The sequence below is a fragment of the Solenopsis invicta genome, chromosome 16, assembly GCF_016802725.1.
Source record: "Solenopsis invicta isolate M01_SB chromosome 16, UNIL_Sinv_3.0, whole genome shotgun sequence".
Classification (NCBI taxonomy): domain Eukaryota; kingdom Metazoa; phylum Arthropoda; class Insecta; order Hymenoptera; family Formicidae; genus Solenopsis; species Solenopsis invicta.
Window position 1 is genome coordinate 15,825,083 of NC_052679.1, and position 15,596 is coordinate 15,840,678.

Here is a 15,596-nt window from a genome sequence, read left to right on the forward strand (position 1 = left end):
ACACTTGTGCATTTTTACAGTTATATTCAATGGGGATATTAACTCCTTCACAAGGTAATCCGAAGTAGAACATTTTCAATTCTTGCAACAGAATCAAAGAAATCTCTCTCTCTCTCTCTCTCTCTCTCTCTCTCTCTCTCTCTTTCTCTCTATGACTGTTGAAGTATTTTTTTTCTGAAAGCATATCGCACTCGAATAACACATCAATCCTGTTTAATTACAGACGCGCTCATTAGGTGAATATTACGTGAATATATCCGCAGTAGGTTTCTCTTATTCCGTTATGTCACGTATCGTTAATACTTCGTCACCGAGACACGAAAGGATCCCGAGGCCACGCCACGCGTCGTCTCGGACCTCAGCCTCAAACTTGCACGCAGAGAATGAAATTCACGTATATGGTTCGAATATCGGTGTCGCGTATCGACAGTGCGTACCCCTCGTCCGCGGACGTTTGATCGCTCTTCCTGGGATTTACGTAATCCGGCAGCAGCTGAACTGACCGCTTTCACATCTACACCACGTCTTCGGCCGCGTTTAGCGACCTGATTCGCTGATAATACCATGGCATTTTCTTATTTACGGACATTGCCCGTTTTATCGTACGGCGCTCGTAAACGCAATTGAGGATCCATCGCATCGAAATTTGCTTCGACCAACGAATGAGTTGCGCAGTAAATTGCATAATGATAAGTGCATAAACGCGTTAATAATGCGTGACAATAAACAGATGAAAATCGCAGATATTATGTAAAATATAAAAATAATACAGAGATTGTTTAAAAAAAAAAAGGCTGGAAACGGGTCAAGGCTACGCGAAGTTGCACCGATGGCGGAAAGGACGTAACACGTCTCTTGAGTCGGTCTCGGATCGGATTGGAGACCGATCTCAATCTTCGTCGATGATCGTAATGAGGATCGCGTGCTGTCGCCCGACCCGATAGTCATCATGCATGCGCATCGAAGCGAAGACTTTCGCTTTTTGCGCGAACTTTACGAACAATCTACAAAGATGTACGAAGATTCTTAATTGACATGGCTCCGAATTCGAGTATTCGCTTAAAAATTTGGCGAATATTTTTGTCGAACTTATCTACGACTACGTTGCGAAGAAAAAATATTCGCGAGCTTTTAAGACCGTTACCCAACCAGAAAATCACTATAAAATTATAAAAATTATTATGTAGAAACCTCGCGTACATTCGCAAAATTAATATATAGTGAAATATTCATTATGTATAATTCAGTAATTAATATTTAATCTGGCGAACACATTTTTCACAAAAGAAAATCTTGATATATTTTTTCGAATTTCTAAATTTTATATCTTGTTTAAAAAGCTTCTCAAATCTTTTTTTCTTGCAAATTGAAACACTTTTCAGATATAATTTTTAAACGTCCAAATATTTTTTATAATATATAATGTAAAATACTCAAACAAAGATTTAGACAAATTTTAACTACTAAGCACAAGTAATTGTGTTAGAAATATTTAATTTATTGTACTATCAAAATGCTTCATTGCCGGTATTTAATTTATTGTACTATCAAAATGCTTCATTTACTTTTATTTCAAAGTTCAATTTTTGAGGTTTACCTTTATAATCGCTACGTGTAAATACATTCTAAAGTTTTTCATTCTACAATTTCTGAAAAAAAGATTTTAAACAAAAAAAAATGTTCAAAAATCTACATAAGTTTAAAATAGGAATTTTTTTTTAAATACGAGACATGAGACAAATATTTGCCAGGAAATATATCAGTAATCAAGCGCAATGTGCGTGTACATGCGTTACATACGTTCACTTTTAGAATGGCTTCAAGCATTGGCAAGGTTTTTTTTTGACTAGCAGCTTTCATCTGAAAAACAAGAAATACCCAACGAAACGTTTTTCGCAGCAACTGCGTTTATGGCATCGAGCTGCATTTGCAAAGTATTTTTATATCGAACACGTTTATCCTGCAAGACACGTACGAGATATGATAATATGTTTACTGATTTTATTTTTAATCGCATACAGCTGTAGAAAATAATACATGATGTGCTGCGTGACCATTTTTATTAATCATATGGTTCTCATAACTCAATTCACTGCAAACAGTCCTTAAACTTAATTTATTGCGTCTTTTAAAAGTCAACAAAAATATTCATATAGACCTATGTTTTAGAAATGTTGATTAAAGATTTTTAACATTTATCGCCACAGTGTAACGTGATTCTTAACGGTTCTAATTTAGCATAAATCAAGGAAGAGATTTATGAAGATTTTTCAAGCAAATCCTCGCAGGACTCTTTTGCATAACTTTCTAGTGAAACGTGACGAATAAATAGAAATTACGAGATTTCGATTCCTAAAGGTCTCCTATCCCATTTCAGCAATGCAGGTTCAAGGTTGCTTCTTCCGAGATTAAATTCTTGTGCTTTCGCTCGCATCGGGCGAGCGTATCAGCTCCTCTGCCGATTATCTGATTATCGCATCGACGCAATCGAAATCGAAGCCGATTATCGCAAACGGCATCGTCAGCGATCGCGACGTACCGCGCAAACGGAGAAAACGATGTGACGTCGAACGTGACAAGGTGTAAATCCCATCGCGCGAATGGCTACCATTGATAGAAGGGGACCGCGTGTATGTGAAAATTAGTGATTTCGCGACACATCGCGCGGGCTCGGCTGCTCCAAGGTCGAAGAATATCGAAACGGCGCGACGGCGCCACGTGTACACTTTCCGTGCGACCACCGCGCGGACGCGCTTTCACTTTTCGGCTTCACATTAAATAGAAATTCCGCCGCTGCCGAGCAGCATCCGCCTTCGAGGTTGCCCACGATAGTCCACTTTCGGTTTCGCACGAGATATAAATGTCCCCGGAACACACGATCGGTTTCTTTCCTAATACTATTTCTAGCGTTAACTAGGTCATATTCTCCTTTATCGAGATGTCTGGCAAGTTTTGCCACGTGAAAACCACAGGTCGTACAAAGAACTTTCGCACGAGACGCGAATGATGCGTTGGCCCCCCTTAAAAAAAAAAAAAAAAAAAAAAAAAAACTGATAGTTTTTCAACAAAACCGATTATTATATCAGTAACTGATAATATTTCGTTACTGATGCAGTGTCGTCAGTTACCAGTACACCTAATCAGTTTTTTCTTAAGGGCCAGCGAGTACGAAATTGGACTGGTCCAGGAGAAGCTGGTCGAGTCTCCTCTTCGCAGGACGTACGAAGAGCTTCGGTTCAAGCTGACTCTGTACGCAACCGGAAGTCCGCGCATTACAAATTTCTCGTTGTATCATTGCCGATTAGCCAGCCGCGGAAGATACCGTTGCGACTTCCTTCGTTGCAGTCTCCGCGAGGTATGCTAATCCGTGTAATTTCGTATCGCGAACCTGTCTGTCTGGAAATTCATACGATATCCGACGATCGATACGTCCTTGCGCGCGCATAATTATTAATCTCTCTACGAAAAATATGTGACAGGGGAATGTCCCCTTCGACGATCATTTAACCGGGCATTAGCACATTTAGCCGGTCGTGATGGCAATCAATTGAATTTTTTTCTTTGTTTCGCTACTAGTTTCTTAATAGACGCAAATTTATTGAGCATAATTTTTTTTTTCACGAACGGATGACTTACGTCTCAGAATTTGCATGAAATAATGATTTACGCAAATCAAGAAAACCTGGACGCAGTTGCCAAAGGTTCTTTATATTCGTACGAAGTGAAATTTATACAATAGAGCAATTATATTGTCATCAATGTGGCGTAATGATCGTACTAGGATTGTAGTACTTAAAACATTTATGTTTAAAGCAAATGTTAAAAAAATGTTCTTTTTTAAAGAAAAAAAAGTTTAATATAAGTTTTAGAGATACATTTGTATGCGTCTTTTTATTATATTTGCATATAATGATTTTTTCTCGTAAATATTATAATATAAAAATGAGAATTATTTTATTTGTATAATATAGTCCCGCAAAAAAAATTAATATGTTGTAAATAAGGAGCTTATAAAAGTCTTACAAATTTATATAAGATTCATATTCAGATTTTATTAAAACTTATAAAATCCAATTTATATAATTAAATTAAATTATAATAAATTATAATAAATGTAATCTTAATAAATTTCTAATATGGAATGAGGATTTTAAATAGTCTTAATAAAACGTCTAAATTAATGATTAGATAAACATTTTTCTGTACATATTCTAGAAAAAGAAAATGTATGATTAAGTTATGCTAATATAGCAATTAATAATACTAATATGACCAATTTTAATTTAATATAAGAATAGGTATGTAAAATGCTTAATTAAATTTACCTTCAATGTTTTATTTTAAATAAAACTTTTTTTTATTATAAATTAAAGTGACAAAGCTGTTTTTCTGTTGATTACGTATATAACATGTAATTAAAGCACTTCTTTACACACTTCAAAAATTTTTTAAATTTTGTACATAAGTAAAACTAACTTTGAAAATAATTATTACTTATTAAATTATTATATATAGCATTAAAATATAAAATATTACAAATAATATAAGATCGAATTATTACAATTGTGTAAAAAAATGTATAAATATATTTATTCTATATTATATTATGTGTTTAAAACGCGTTTTAAATAAAAGAACCTAATGCTTTGTTCTTTAAAAAAAAAAAAACGCAACTTTTATCAACTCTGTCAAATACCTAAAAGCAACGTCAATGCTAACAGCTTGATCTTTCCCTCGAAACATTGAATGTTACGCACCTTAAGTGTGTAAATATCAGCTTCAAATGTACTGGCCACAACATGCAATGTTGTAGTCTAATTTTCGACAGAAAAAAAGAAAGATTCATAACTCCTTGTTATTTAATCAGGTTCACCTGACATTACGTCAGGTGCCGCAGCTATAGTTGCGCAATGCTGGGGAAAGTGCAGACCGTCTTGACCACCACGTTATGGTCGCTACTTCTTGACCTGAAATAAAATTGTCGGCCGCCGCAAAAACAATCACATATTTGAGTGTTCGAGAATAAAAAAAAGTCAACGCGAGAAGAATCACCATTATTTACTCTTATGCTCGTTGTTGTTATAGATCAGCGCGAGCATCAGTATTGACGTTTTAATGCTAACGAGAAAGAGCAAGAAGAAAACCGACGTTCGTTATTTAATCTTTGTCATAGTTCGTAAATTTATTGAGAAGAATTGCTTCACGAGAAGTCAGATTCATGGCTTCTCAGAAGATTTCTTTTGAGGAGAGGACACGGGATTTTTAACACGAAGTTCTGCACATGACGCGTGACATATGTATAAAGCAAATATAAAAGGTTGCTTTCAACGAAGAGCTATATACGCGTAATGTTTATAAATTAATCTCCATTTTATGCTCAGTGTGGAAATTAAAAAAAGAGACATTAAATTGTGAAGCTAATTTACTTAGCAATGTGTAATTAATATAAAAAATGATGAAAAGTTCATGAGACTCTTGTAAGAAGATAATTTTAGATGATTTTAACAAGTTTCTGCTTTTTTTCTTAATGCATTCTCATTGTTTTCGATGTATCTTTACCGTTTATATTTAACAACTTTTGACGAGTACATATTTGTACGGGGATTATATGTATTTACATATATTAAACATGGCTGAGAAACCATGACGACATTTGTACGGGTCTTCGTGAGAAAAATAAAAGGGTGGAAGACCAGGTTGTTTTGAGAGGCTGTTGAGGCCATCGAGAAATCATAACTGTTTTTCCGATATACAGTTAAATTATCTCGCAGCAATATATAACATTTCTTTTAAATTGCACTAAGCAAGGAGTTATTAAAAAAAAAAAAAAAAAAAATGAAGGTAGATGATTAAATGCGACGATGAAATATTTGTTTTGCGAGTCAATAAAATGAAAACAATGACGGGACGTATCATCATCGATAAATCTGCCAGTCACCAGAAACACTTTGACAAAGTGTTAATGTAAATTAAAAGTGGCAACATTTTCGAGACTTGCAAAAATTTGGTGAGTAAACAGCATCTGTAAATGTCAATGAATACATGCAAGAAATATGAATGTATGACAGACACAAAGAATAATAAAAAGAAGGAAGAAAAAAGAAGTGAATGTAAAAAGGCATTCAAGAGATAGTTGATATTCTGTGTCTATAGCAAACATCCCGTGATACTAATCATTAATGATAACATTATACGCGGCGAGGGTTTATTGACAATTTGCTGCTGCGTTCGATAAACAATTTTGTCGATTCGTGCGGAGAAGATTGTTCTCCGTTTACTCTGTCACGACGTTTCAACGTTCGACAGATTTCACGACACTGCTTTGTTATCCGGGCTTATGACTAACCTGCGGGATATTGCCCGCAAGCGTACACAATCATTGGATTTAAGTGATTTTCCACGGTCGTTAACCCTCCACCGTCTTTCCTCGTTCGCCGTTAACTAAACGAGAAAAGAGAGAGATAAAAGTTTTCGCGCAAATAGGAAGAAAATTAGATTTCGTCTGTCCATTAATCTTAACTCGCCTAGATTACGCGATATACAGATTATCTTGATTACCCAATCTAACGTAATCCATATTTTACATACGTAATACGCGAAAGCAATGTTACACGTATGAAACATTTTTTTTTAATAGCAGTTTCTACGACGTGAGCGAGTCGTTATAAAAATTTTTATTAAAAATTAAATATAGATTATTCCGATTGCCCAGTCTAAAATAGTCTAATCCATCTTACATACGTAATACGAATGCGACTTTACGCACGATGTATAAATCATTATAAAAAGTTTAATTAAAAATTAAGTTAGATGGACTAAAAGTTAGGTTAGATCTTTATTTTTAAAGATAAAATCGTATCAACGTATGAAGCAACGCTCGTATAATGCAGCGTGCGCTTTATATACGTACTTCTCGCTAGGCACAAACGTCGCACGACATCGGAAGAATCTTCAGTGTCTTATTATCGGCGATGACAATGGCATAGCAAGGTGTTTTACCGAATTAACTAACGGAAGTGACCAAGCTGTACGTGAATGGGCTCAGGAAGCCGGTGGACTCGTGCCCTTGTCGCTTGCAATTTGCTCGCTAATGCTGCACACTAAACACTGAGATCACGCGTCGCTGAATTATTCGCCAAAGAGACGCCAAAATTGGAAATTGCAGAGTAATAGGAAATTCCTCGCCGCAGTGAGTTGAAGAATAAATATGCACATTAACGTTCACGCCAGACAATTTAACAATCATTGTCAGGAGTCCGTTAATCAACGATCGAACAAAAAAATTGCAGGATGTATGAACACGTTTCGACGGAGGAAAATTGAGAGCGGAAATTGAGCAAAGCAATTGCAAACACGTTATGCGGGAATTGCAAAGAAATAATCGTCATCAACGTTTCTTAAAAATAATGTTAAACCTTGCAAAATAATAAGGAAATATGGCATAAGGGGGTCAGAAAATAGAGATAGAAATATCGAAGTTAAAGCGAAGTGAAACGTGGATGGAAAATGAAAAAGAGGGAAAGAAAGAGCGAGAGAGAAAAGGAAAAAAAGGGAACTGTAAAATTACATCAGAATTATGAACGGAAATTGATGCAAGCTTGAAAGAAGGAAGTTAATGCTGGTCGGGACTGAAAACACAAGCGTAGAGGAGCGGAGAAAGCGATCTCGCGGTGTCAAAACGGATCTCCGGATCGACGTGCGCCGACGGACGGCCTTTCGCGAGGGAACAGCAGGTGATGGGAAGAGATAACTACAGAGTCGAGATGAGCGAAAGCGCCCGCAGGTCGAGTTCGCTTCTCGAAGGCGGAGCGGAATCAGCACTATCGCACGATTGGAAGAATAAGCAAAATCGCCAAATGCATCGGATAATCATCGAGTTTAGATAAATCAAAAATTAAAAAAAAATTTTTTCAAATACTTTCAACGTCACTGAGCATGACGATAACGTCATTAAGAATGAGCAGTAGTTAATTAATTCTTTCCATTTCCAGTTCTGTGCAACTTGCCAATCTTTCAGTGATCCTAAATGCTTCCAAAATAAAAAGGAACGTATTTCGCGGAAATAGCAAAGATAAATGTTCTCGATATTTTTCAATCTGAGTCATCCAAGGGTCAAATATAATTTTTACTCAGCTACTATTCGTCAGATTGTTTGCTATTTAGGTCTGGTTTTTCATTACCCGGTTAACTTACCGTTAAACTTAACCTGACGTTTTATTTAATGAGTTTTACCCATGGTGATGCCATAAATGAAGCTCGTTGGATAAAGCATCAGATTAAGCTTAACCATAAATTAACCAGGTAATAAAAACTAGACCTTAATATCTCGCGTAGCATTCGATACCATTCCATATTATCTGGAATGATAGCGAAAAAAATAAACACCTGAAAAGATGTTGCCCAGCGATTACCAGGAAAAAGACATGCGCTGATAATCCCAGCTGGAAATCCCGGATTGGACGTCGGGGGAGAAAACCGGAAAGCGTAACGGCTCTGGAATCGACGAAGCTGAAGACAAGGACGAGCGCGAGCGAAACGTGAGGGAGCAACAGGTGGAAGGGAGGACGGACAGAAGCGCTCGCCGCTGAGGGAAAGCATTAGTTAGAAAGAGACCGTTCGGCCCGAGGCACTCCATGAAGAGGGAGGTGCGAGCGCGACATTATCGAGTGTTGCGAACGGCCCAAGTCTGAATTCATGCCCGTGTCAGTCCTCAGTCTCGCGTCAGGACTCGAAAGTCACGGAGGAGGATGACAGCGATCGATCGATCGATCGGCTGACTGTTGCTCGACTGCCCATTCACGACCAAGTCGATCCGGTCCCTGTCTTTGCTGGTCTCTTCGAGCAGCAGCAGTCCTTAGCCTCCGTCTTTTCCCTCGCGGTGCTTTTTTGGTGTTGAGTCCGGGTGTCAGTGTGTGAACGACACAACGTCAACTGGTGAACACCCCCAGATGCTGCCGATCGCTTCTTCTTGCCCACGTCCCTCAACTGCGCCGGTCTTTGACCAGAATTACACGTGAGCTCGGTGAAATTTATACGGAAGCAGAAAGTGCTGCTGGATTGCCGCGGATTTACGAAAGGTAGAGTTGGAGGTGCGAAGTTTGCTGCTTTAAAAGAAGTTATTTCATATAAAAAAATACAATGATCGTCTATCGTGTAAATCTTAACGTATCAAACCATCCCTAACAGCACGCAAGATGTAATCTGATAAGACTGCTGTATACTTTCAAGTTAAAACATTTTTCCTATCTTTCTAGCTATCATTTAATGTTTAATGAATGTAATGTCTTTATAGATCTTGATCAATTCTTAATTACAATACTATCGGTTTGCTGATATGTTCAAAGAGTTTGTAAAAAAAAGGGCAATTATTTCGACAGAATCTGGAATTTTTATTTTAATCAGCAAAAGAAAATGATTAACACAAAATTTATATTTATATAAAAAAATATTCATATAAAATTTATACTTATATAAAAACTACTAAATCGCAGCTGTATGTAAAAAGTCCGATTGAAACTTATTGATTTATTATAGCTAACATATTCGAGAAGTGCCATTTCTCATCTCGTGACGTGCTCGTTAATCACGTAACGAGAACCAACAGAATTTTTGGCTTCGTGCAAAAGGCAAAAGTCCTAACTAGTATGAGCTGTATAAGTGATACGAGAAGTACGTCTAACCGTTAAACAGACAATTCGCATAGTTGTAAACGATTGAATACATTTAGAATGAATACTTTCCTTTGTAAGCCCTTTGCTCACGAGGATAGTTAAACTTTGTCTCTTCGTGGTATCTGGAATCTCTTTGACGATTATGAGTGCGTTCCACTTGACACTCGCAACGCTCTTGGAATCACTTGTTCCTTGTTATTTATCAAATATTAAACAAGGACAAAAGATGCCAGCAAGTGCTTTTGCAAACGCCAAGTGGAACACCGCACCCAATGTCCGCCAACATGTACGTAATGTTCACTCTATCTTCGCGTCGAGATCCTGACACAACGAGCATCTATTAAGAATAATCTCGTGAGGAAATTTCTAAGACTCGTAATATCTAGAGAAAACGCAACGGAAAATTACACGCCTGATGTTCGTACTCTCGTCGGCTTCGCGCTCTACGGAAGCTGACAGATCAACGAAATTTCTTCGACTTCATATGACATACATATCTTTCATTTACTGTCTAAGTGAAATTCCCTCTAGATTGACTCAACTTTTCTAAGCGCAACTTGAGAAAGTGTTAAGTCGTGGGAAAATTCGTGTTCCGCTCCGACGCAATGATGCACGGTTCGACAGGAAGTTGTGAGTCTAAAATAATAAAATTATCGGAGACAAAGAAAAGCCGATTACACGTATTTAATGTGGAGAATTTAATAACTGCGAGTAGCGGAGAAACGTAACGCAATTCTTACAAGGAAACATCTCTATTAGTGTCAAACTCCATTTTTCACACATTTCGCATTCAAAGTGTCAATCTTCCGTTCTCATCTTCATAATTTACACACATGTACTAATAACGGCACAATTTCTGCAAAGAATACATTATTATTCCCATTGCTATTTTTCTATTATCATGAAAATGAGATGTTAATTACCATATTCAATTATCGTATTGTCATATTACGTATATGCGCAATATGTTAATTTTTCCTTTTTGAAATACGTTCGATTTGAATTCGAATAAGATTTTAAATGTGAAATAGAGCACGCCGACTATAACTTCATTAAACGCGTTAAACGCTTGTACAATCGTGAGGATTCGCGGAACATTCGCGTCGTCGCGAATCGGCCTCACGTAATACAAGACACGGGAGTCGCGCGCTCTGACGATACCGGAACACACATCGCAGTGAAATCGAACGTAATGAGGCAGACGACCGTCGTCGAGTGCATCTCCACACACGCATTAGCATTTCCAATCTCTCGTTTCTAGGAAGACTGATTTCCGACTGATCCTCACGCGAAACTCTTGCCCGCCGCGCAGATTCTCTTGCGGCAATAACATTTCTATGATTTTTTTTTTTTTTTTTTTTTTTTTGAAAAAATTGTGCCAAAATTATTTTACCGTTTTATTTCTTAAATTCTTCATATTATAAATGGTGAAGTACAAATACGATATCGTTGTGTTTTCGATTAGCATAAAATTTTTCTATCAGTTTTTTAGCATGGAGTTATTACTTTCAATTCTTTTCAATTTGGAATTTTGCATATTAATTTTTGAAATGCGGTTTTATGTATAAACTTTGACTCCAAAATTTAGAATATTTAGTTAACTTACGTAATATTTATTAATTAATAATTAGTAATTAACTCAACATCAGAATATGTTGTATATAGCGGCCGAAAAAAGCCTTAGTAAGGCAGAAACTAGTCCCGCGTTATTTATTTCGAATGCTAATTGAGAAAATATATGTAATTTAATTTTTAACAACTAAAATTACTGCTCGTTAGTGGCCTGTTTTTCACACTTAAGTTTACGAATACACGAGCGACACATAGTATATTAATTTTTTAAGATCTTTCCAATGATGCAACCTCTTTAATTTGTACTTCTTTTAAATTTGACATCTCAAAAAATCAGAATTTAAAAGAATTACAAATTAAAAAGATATATTAATTTTTAAAAAACATAAAAATGCAAAATTAAAATGAGTTTTATTATTGAATAAATCTTCATTTATATTTAATAAATTATGTCACTGCTATTCAAAATTTTTTTCTCAGCAATTTTCTTAAAATGATAATACTGAAAAAAAATTTGAATACTTATGCAATGACATAATTTATTACATGTAAATCATTACTTATTCAATAAAAAATAATAAATTGCATTTAAAAAATAATAAATTACATTACTGATTCTTGTATTAAACAAATATTTATTAACATTTAATAAATTATGTCATTGGAAATATTCAAATAAATACTTATTGAAAGTTAGTAACTTTTTCTCTCAAGTGTATGCAAAATTCCCAAAACTGAAGGATGAAAATCTGTGATGTTGAAATTAAAGATTTTGACATTAAAAAATTCGACATTCAAAAACAATTTTTTAATGTAACATTAGCAATCATTTAACAGTCAACACTCTTACAATAAAGCAGCTATGTAAATATTACGACAGGAAACGCTTTGAAGGAAAACTCTCGATCCATGTTAAGTACAATGCACGCTACGACGCGTTTTAATCACAAGATTTCCGACGGATTAATTAATCGGTTTCATACGCGAAGACCGATACCAAGAACGACGAGTAGTATAACCGCATAATAACACCGTAGAAAGAAATCTCACGACGATATCGAATCGCGATGTGAAAGACCGAGAGAAATATACTTTCTAGGCGGCAGAAGGAAACTGCAAGTTAAACGTACCCGCGGCAAGAGTATTGTTTCGTCTGGCAAGATGTGCAGCTTCGTAAGGTCAAAGTAGCATCACGCTGTCATAACTTTCATCCAACACACGCTTCCTGGGAGGCTCGCCATGATCGACGCACGAAAAATATTTAATCGCTTTTATTTTAGCGTGCCTCGTACCATCGTAACGGAGTCCTCGTCGTGAAAGCACGCCGAAGAAATTTACCGTGCAAAAATCAAGCCTATTAAATTATATAATATTTAATACGTAACGCGTTAGAGAGAATGTTAAACAAATTACAATATCGCCCCGGCGGGGATAAGGACAAACTTCCATAAATTTCGGTATCTCTCGACGGATGCGGATAGTAATTGGAACGCTACGCCGCGCGCCGCGCCGGGTTGTGCAATAATAACGATAGAGGCACGATCGGTAAAAAAAAGGTGCGCTCCAATTTGCCGCGCTCGCGGCTAATGGCACGCGAATTGCGAAATCTCTCCGGTCGGAGAGATTAACTAGCAGGCGTTAATTCATGCGAGATTGCGCAGATGGACGACGGCGATGGCGGCCGCCGCCGTCTCGTTTGAAAACGCTTATGAACGAGAAGCGAGACGAGTCGGAACGGAACGGAACGCTCGCTCGCTCGCTTGCGATTCGCACGCTTTCTCGCAAAAAAAAAACCCGAGGCAAGTCCTCGTCCTTTGCTTCGCGATTTTCCGCGCATACGCGTGTATCGTTCTTGTCTGCCTGGCGAGCATGGAAAGCCTCTCCGTTGCGTCGCGTGCGGGACCGAACGAAACGCCATCCTCCACGCGGAGATCACGGAAAATCACGTTTCACGTATATAAGAATCGATATAATCTCTTCTTTTTTTTTTTATTAATACTATCTGTCACACTCGCGCGTACGTATGTATGTTGCATCAATTAGCGCATATCTAATCTTCTATTGAAAACTAAAAGCAGGTATCCCTCTACTTACGATTACTTCGATTTACGAATTTTCGAACTTACGAGCGATATGCTATTGATTGAAAAATGAACCATATTATAAGGAATCTGATTAAATTCAACACTCGTTAATCAAATAAAACAAATGAGATATTAATTTTATAACTAATTATTAATTAATTATTTAAATATTAAATTACTTTAATATTTGAAAAATTAGTAAAAATCAGAAAAAATAATACTATTTTTTAAATAACTGTTGATCTATGTTTAAGCCAAGTATTAACTTTACAGTGGCAAATGTTATATTAAGAATTATAATTTAAAAGAAAATTTATTTTATCACTTCTTAAACGGAGGCCTATAATCATTTTTAGTAATAAAATAATTATTTTGCATAAATAACGTTTATTTATATGAAACATAAATGCCATTCGACTAATTCGAGTTACGATCCAAAGTCTCGGAACGAAACCCTGTTGCAATAGAGGAATACTTGAATCTAATTTTCTTCATTAAAACGAGATACAAATATTCTTCAATAACGAGAAACAAAAGAATAGACATGATACAAACAGTAGAAACGATAAGATCTCCTTACATACCTCTTAAGCATTTGAGAGAAAGCTGTTTATTTATCTTTCAAGAAAAGAAAACGTTCGATTAATGAGACGAATACCAGTTGAAATTATATTATAAGAGAAAGAAAAAGTAAATATGAAAACTGGGGAACATCTTCTTTTATAATTATCGAAATTATTTCAAATATAATTTAGAAAAAAATAAATCACAAAAAATGTTATTTAGTTCAATGCTATATTACATTCATCATTAATAATGCATTATGATATATATTACCAATGATCGAGAATTATTTACGTAGACTTTACATCTATAGTACAATTAGGTGCAACGGATATGCTTTATTCATAGCTTTTTTACATAGTTTAATTGTTTTCTGCGAAAATCGGAATTAGTTATTTTCCACTGACTATAACGACTGTGATATATAAATCATGATTAAAAATCAAAAATTTTGCAGATTCGATAATTGGCAACTAATTGATAATTAATTGATTAACAATCACTTATACGAGTACCATCAATAAAACAAAATTAATCTAATCCTTTTACTATCGCGTAAAATACATAATCTTATTGTGGCTGAATTATATTATTATTATTATTAATTTCACGATTATATTATTACTCATTATACCTCGTGCTATGAAAAAAATTAAAAGTTACTGACAATGAGTGAACCTTCTCTTTGTGTACCAAGACGTAATTTAAAAAAAAAAAACGTTCTGAGAAATTATTCGTACATCTATTTGTTAGGGTAATAGTGTTTTTAATTTGCTGACTTACTCGATAAAATTGACATTCGCTTAATGGCGTTTGAATTGAATAGACATTTACAAGTGGAATTTTTATTGTAGTGACGCATTTTCAACGTTTGTATGACTTAATTAAATACAGTTGCGTGATTCTTTATAATGGTATTTCTTTTTTAACGTACTCGTAAATTTTTCTGAAATTCATTCCCGATTCCATAAAAAAAAAAAAAAAAAAAAAAAAAAAAAAAAAAAAAACTGACGATCTTACAAGACTTTATAGAGGAAATGTTTTCAGATTGCGCTCGTTTGTCACTAACAATTCACAATGCAGTCGGATGACATTAACGCTTTGCGACTTGTTGAGAATGGCTAGATCTCGTGATCAGATTTAACGAGAATTGTGTGAGCCTCGGAAAAACACGGCGATGTTCAAAGTACAAGATTGCCGAGTTTCCCAAGTATCGCAGATGCGTGATCGTCCTCGGGTGGGGTTACGGAACAGCGCGATTAAAATCGACGGTGACAAAAAGCAGCTCGTGCGAATACGATTCGTCGCGCGCGCATCGTGAAAACGCATCGTGTTACGCAATGAAAATCACAAGGACTCGACTATCGGGGTCTCGACAAAAACGCTCACGCCTGAAGAATTCGTCTCCGCTTGCTCAATATGGAACATTGCGGTGAACAAAATGCTGCAATAATTGCGATGAATTAATATCTTTTGGTCAGAGCGTATTGCAGAAATATCCGTAGTGGCCGCGGTCGATCGCGGAAGATAATCGCGAACGTGAACGGTGCCTTCGGCTTTTCAATTCGCGTTACGCAAGGAAGTCATTGTCGTCGTCGTCGCCCGTCGCCGGCGTCGACGAGAAGACAACGGAGTCGCGTCCGACGGGATTAACGAAGAAATCGACCCGGCGAAGGTCGAGTGCCATCGCGTCGCTTGTCATTGG

The 15,596-nt window shown here is 36.2% G+C and overlaps 1 protein-coding gene across 3 annotated transcripts in view; it reads left to right on the forward strand.

Moving 5' to 3' along the window:
- Window positions 1–15,596, forward strand: part of LOC105199322 (ABC transporter G family member 23) — a 61,823-nt gene that overhangs the window by 17,342 nt on the left and 28,885 nt on the right. Inside the window, exon 1 of one of the 3 annotated variants that reach the window (XM_011166366.3) lies at window positions 8,584–9,089. The exons of 1 other annotated variant lie outside the window; for it this stretch is intronic. The gene's annotated coding sequence lies outside the window, so the exon portion shown is untranslated. Of the gene's footprint in view, window positions 1–8,583; window positions 9,090–15,596 lie in introns of those variants that run through there. One more of the 3 variants, XM_011166367.3, reaches the window with a different exon arrangement.